Here is a 6,158-nt window from a genome sequence, read left to right on the forward strand (position 1 = left end):
ATAACAGCCAGACTAGAAAAAAAACAAATATTCTTAAATTGATTAAAATGTTCCAATTAAAAATAATCTGCTAATGGATTAAGCAAAGTTTGGCTAGAAAAAATACCCTAAAACTATGGCTCTTTTATTATTATTATTATTATTAGTATTATTATTATTATTATCAATAATTTATTTATTTATTTATTATTTTTCAGAATAAAAGCTCTGAACTCATCTGCCGGGCCCAGATACTGATGCTGATGGGCCAGTTTTGGCCCACGGGCCACCAATTACTGACCACTGCTTTATAATAACACTGATGCGCACACACACGTGCACACACACACACACACACACATTTTCCACTGAGATGTAAATAGCCGCGTGTCGTCGCTGTGTGAAGTGCCTGGACTCTCACAGCTGATTGTGCGGCTGCAGACACACACACACACACACACAGTGTGTGAGCATGTGACATGAGCGCCCCCACGGGTGGAAACTTCATCATCTTAGACGCCGTCAGGTGTCGAAGTGACGCTAAGATGCCGTTGACTTTTAGCTGCTCAAGACATTTTCAGACTTATTAGGGCCCGAGCCACGAACGGCAGGGGCCAAAACGGCTCCTGGCACGAATTTGTGTGAGGAATTTATCGTAATCCTTCAGATTATTATTATTATATCCGTGGCTTTCCGGTCATTTTTGAGGAGATTAATGTGCATAAAAAGTCTTAAACTGAGGCAAAATTGAGTTCCACAGAATTTCCCCAAACTTGGTGGGAAGATGTTTTAGACCAAGACGAACAAAAAAGTCGATCATAACCATGGCCTCAACGCAACAGGAAGTCGGCCATTTTGAATTTTGGCAGATATGCACCCTACGTAAATGAGCTAACTCGTCGGAGCACGTTTGTCGTACCAACATAAAGAAACGTGCCATTTTGTACGAGACACATCAAAGGTGAAAAGTCGTTTTTGGCATCATGAAACAGGAAGTGCCCTATGACCTCAGCATACTCTGAGCTCCACTGAACTTCCCGAAACGTTAGCTCATGGCTACACAGGAGCTGCTGGTCAACTGCTGCCTCGTGTGGAGTAAATCTGAAAGAAGAAAACATCACATTCTAACTTACTGACGGCGACAAACCGTGGATCAACATTCAACAACAACTCCCGTGTGCTGTGATGTTAAATCACTGATTTTCTCTGTGGACTTTGGTGTGGGAGAGTTTGGTCTTGGAGAGGAACAGGTTTACTAACTCCACAGTTAGCTGCAGTATGATTAGCATTGTTGCTAAAGCGTGAGAATGTTCCCCCCCCCCACCTCAGCCTTTTATCTTCCTGTTCTCAGGCCTGTCAGGACTTCCTGCTCACACCCAGCTGGCCCCGCCCTTAGCTCACCGCCCGCCCACTCTCTCGCTCACTTCCTTCCCTTTAATCGCAGCGGCCCCTTTAATCGTCCGGGGCTCGTGCGGCCCGACGTGTGTTTGGTGTCGTCTGTGCGACGGCTTTTATTGTGAAAGGCGGTGACTGTGTTTGTACACAGTGTGGTGAGTGTGACATCTGTGGGTAACCATGACACTGTGTGTGTGTGTGTGTGTGTGTGAGCGCTCTATGATGAAAGTGTTTTTATTCAATCACTAAAATACACTGAAGTATTTAAAACTTTTTATTCATGTTGTTGTTTGATGAACTGACACATAACAATGAAAAATGTGATTTGAGTGCTTAGCATTTACAACCTATGTCCGTTGAAGTCTACAATATTGTCCAGATTTCTGCTGGCTGGTCTTTCCAGCTCAATGCTCCCTTCTGGAAAGGGTGACCAGAACAAGTGCGGCGGGAACAACTCGACTGTCTTTCTGAGGGTTTATTCCACATACATAGTTAAGCAGACGTCAGTTTGCAGTTAGGCAGTTATCAGCTTGAAGTTAGTTAGTTAGACAGCATCAGGTTAGGTTGTAAAACCGACAAGTCGTACAGGTTCTGATGATAGATCGATCTACAAAGGCGCATACGAAGGCGATATATAACAAAACATGGCTTTGACGATGCACCTTAAAGGCACTTTAAAGGCAACGGTGCTTTGATACCAATTGCAGCAATAAACAGATAAATAGAATGAAAGACAAATAGCTTTGCCTGCTAGAAAGTTCTACAAATATCTTAAGAACATGTTTACGTCTTTATTTCACTGACTTTTCCAACAGGAAACAGAGGTTTGTAAACCACTCACTCTCCCACACCAAAGCCCATAGAGAGAATCAGTGATTTTAACATCACACACACAGGAGGGTGTTGATCCACTGCTGCCTCCATCACTACGTTCAAATGTCTAATTTTGTCACTTTGGCATTTAAAATTATTTGTCGGGATTGACCTCAGTGACGCAAAGTGGCCACACGAGGCAGCAGTGGACCAGCAGCTCCTGTGTCCCTGTGAGTTAAAATCACTGATGTTCTCTATGGGCTTTGGTGTGTGAGAGTGAGTGGTTTACAAACTTCAGTTTCCTGTGAGTCTTTTATTAAGTGGCTAAAATCATTTTTTTCTTCTGAGTTAGTTGTATAAGTGTTAGTGTCCTAAGGCCGTTTGGATTCAATAAATCCTTTGTTTTGCAAAGAGCAGCTCACTCTTGTATATCTCTGTTACTTTGGTCTTTTGATGTTATTGTTAATGAACTAAAACACATCCCATGATGTCATTGGCTGTGGTTATCAGGCCACAGTTATTTTTCAGAAGAATACGATACACACACACACACACACAGCGTTACGACACACTTTTCATAACCGTGTGTTTATTTGTACTTGTTTAGTGAGAACCTCCCATAATCCTTCACTTCACGCAGCTTTGGCTGCTGCTGCTGCTGCCGTCATAATTTTTCCTGTGAGAAACTCCTGTGAGTTGGTGACTCATTATTGTTGTGCAGGTGAGTGTGTGTGTGTGTGTGTGTGTGTGAGACCCCCGCTGTAGTGTGCAGACTATCATTAGCAGGACCTTTGGCCCCTCCCCTTCACTCTGTATCCAGGCAGCCAGCTGCTCCCTCGTTAGCTCAGGTCCATCACGGCTCCACTCTACCTGACGCTTCTCTTATCACAAACTAAGTGACTCTCTTCACCTCGCTCCTCCCCCCTCTCTTAATCTTAATCTGTCTAATGTGTGTGTAAATAACGCTTGCGTGGTCCAGATAGTTTCTGTTCTAGCATCAAACAAGCCCGGACCATGGGAACCTGGTCATTAATGACTGTGTGATTCATGGTTATGGCTCCGTGTCTCGTCTCACCACGAGTCTGTCATTAAGACTTTCCCAGACTTCCCATCCCGGCCTCTCCCAGTCAACAGCCGCTAAATCATCATCACCGCCACCACTCACACACACACACACACACTCACACACACACACACATCAGCACCTTTATCCTCCACTTTGTGCACATGCATTTTACACTCAAACACAATTATTCTACGATAAAATGGGACAAGATTTACCTAAAAATCGACACCAGATTAAGTTCATTAAGTCTGGCTGTGACAGAAATATAATAATAATAAAACAAAATAAACTTCTTTTAATGATAAGAGTAGATGCAAGAAAAGGAGACACTGATATGACAGAGAAAAGAGTCAAAAACATCATTTTCTGAATTTAAAACACGACTTTTTGCTGTTTTCACAGAACAAACTCTTAGTTTTACAAAGTTAAAGCTAAATTAAAGTGAAGTTAACTTTAATATAAAAAGGCTAACGAGTGCTGACTGTATTTAGACCTTATAATTCTGCAGTTAATCACACAGGCTTTAACAGAGCAATCACACTGAGGCCTGTGTGTGTGTGTGTGGGGGTTGAAAATGGGTATTTCTCCTCCGATAATTAGCCTATCAGACCATTTACACGGCTAAGAATCATTAGCACCTGTTTAATGAGGAGGCTAAAAATAAAGGAAGCACTTAAAGGCTGGGGAGGAACCTGCTGGAACCAGAACTTCACACTCTGACTGTGTGTGTGTGTGTGTGTGAGCATAAATTCACGACACCGCTGCTCATGTGTAACCAAGACTTTTACATCAGTGTTGGTTTTTCCCCGTCTGATTTCAAAGGAAGCAATTAGTTTTTCTATTCTAAGTATTTTTTGGATCATACATTAATTAAATAATCAATCATTTAAAAGAACTTTGAGAAAAGTGTATTTTTATTGCTCAAAATGCGACAATAATACTGAAATGTATAATTTGTTTAATCACTTTCAACATAATTGATCAGATGAAAGTACAAAGAAATGATTGAAAGTGTTTTGACAGTAGAATGTGACACTTGCACACTTTTTTTTGAACTCCCAGTTCCGCCTTCAATGTAAAGGTAACGCAGCATTAGCATTCAGTCAGAAGTCTGTCATCCAAAACCACCTTCTGTTGAATGAAGAACTTTTCTCAGAGGTAACATTTCATATGAATGTGACGGTGTCCCACAGGGCTCCATTCTTGGTCCTCTACTAATCAAGCTTTCAGCGTGTAGTCAAAGTGAACAATGTCCAACGGTAGATTAAAGTTAAATCCCTGAAAACGTGCGTTAATCTCCAACATTTAGCAAAGACAATGTCTGAAATGTCAATATTCGATCGTGAGTCACGACCACGTTCAGTGGTATTTCAGTTCAGTGACCGTGTCGCCGCTCATGCAGGAAGTACCGAACGATTCTGTGAACAAATCTTTTTTTAAATCGACTGATTCTAATGATTCAGTTCCACCCAAAACAACAAAACAACAACCCAAGTCACTAGTTTGTGTCACGTAGAAAACCACGCCCACCGCAGTTTCACTCAGCTGTTGCTATGACGACTCCGCCCTCGTTGAGGAGGAGCTCTGACGTCATGGAAAACAATGCGAATAGAGTCGAGTCGAGCTCTAACTGTATAATGGAAAAGAGCCGTATTTCACCGGGACAGCAAAATCAACAACAGCGCGGCGTCGTCGACGTAGAGTGAACGCGCTTCAGTGTCTGTGAGTCTCGCGCGCGCGATAATGTCGTGAGAAAGAGTCGATTACAGATGAAACGCTGAAACACGCTCACGCTCAGGAACGTCTGCGAGTCGAGGCGAGAGATTTATCTGCTGATATGAGTCGATCAGAGAATGAAGCGTTTGCTGTGGAGAGTCTGTCTGCCCTCGCCTTCACTCAAGTGACACCAGCAACTGTTTGGGGTCATGTAGGGTGTGTGTGTGTGTGTCTGTGTGTGTCTGTGTGTGTGTGTGTGAGTGTGTGTGTGTGTGTGTGTGTGTGTGTGGGGGTCAGTTACAGTCTGCAGCAGCTGGAGAAACATACACACCAAAAACATCAAGATACACATGCACTTCACCTACAGAGGGACGTGTGTGTGTGTGTGTGTGTGTGTGTGTGTGAGGAGGCAACAAGAAGAACTCAGTCAAAATATCAAAACTCTAAAGCGTCATTTCCACTTTTTATGAACCAAATTCATCACGTTAGATAAACACATATGATATCACAAATGATAAATCATATTGGTTTTAAGCAGAAATCTGAAGTAAAAGGCTGGAGAAATGTTTTCTTATGTCACCCTGACCATAATCCAGTGTTTCTGCTCTGATGTTACGTCATTACATTTATTTTTAGGATCTCATTTAGATGGAAAATCTTTTTTCAGCATCTATTTTTTAAATCACCGTCCAAATACAACATGAACGTTACAGTTCACACACTTTCATTTTAAATCAGAGCGAGAGAGGCAGTAAAATCCCAAACGTCCTCTCTGCAGTCGTACGTCACCGTGACAGCAGCCGCGACCTTTGACACAACAGAGGCGTCAACAAAGACCCCGGTGATTGACACGTGTCACATATAAAAATCCAATTTTGCTCGTTCATTTGGGGAATAATGCTGTTTAGAAACATGACGTAAAAACACTGAATAATTATGTAAAAACAATAATTACACTCATGCAAAGTTTGTCAATGTCTATGTCAACTCTGGAGTTACTGGAGGACATAACAACACTTTTGTTCTTTTGTTACATCCCTTCCTCTCTTCTGTCCCCCATTCCTTTCACCACAACCTGTCTTGGCAGATGACTGCACATGTTTGAGTCTGGTTCTCAGTGTCTCAGTAGCAATAACGGTGTCTCACGGTGTCTCAGTAGCAGTAACGTTGTCTCGCGGTGTCTCAGTAG

This window comes from Solea senegalensis, linkage group LG16 (genome assembly GCF_019176455.1).
Source record: "Solea senegalensis isolate Sse05_10M linkage group LG16, IFAPA_SoseM_1, whole genome shotgun sequence".
In the NCBI taxonomy this organism is placed as follows: domain Eukaryota; kingdom Metazoa; phylum Chordata; class Actinopteri; order Pleuronectiformes; family Soleidae; genus Solea; species Solea senegalensis.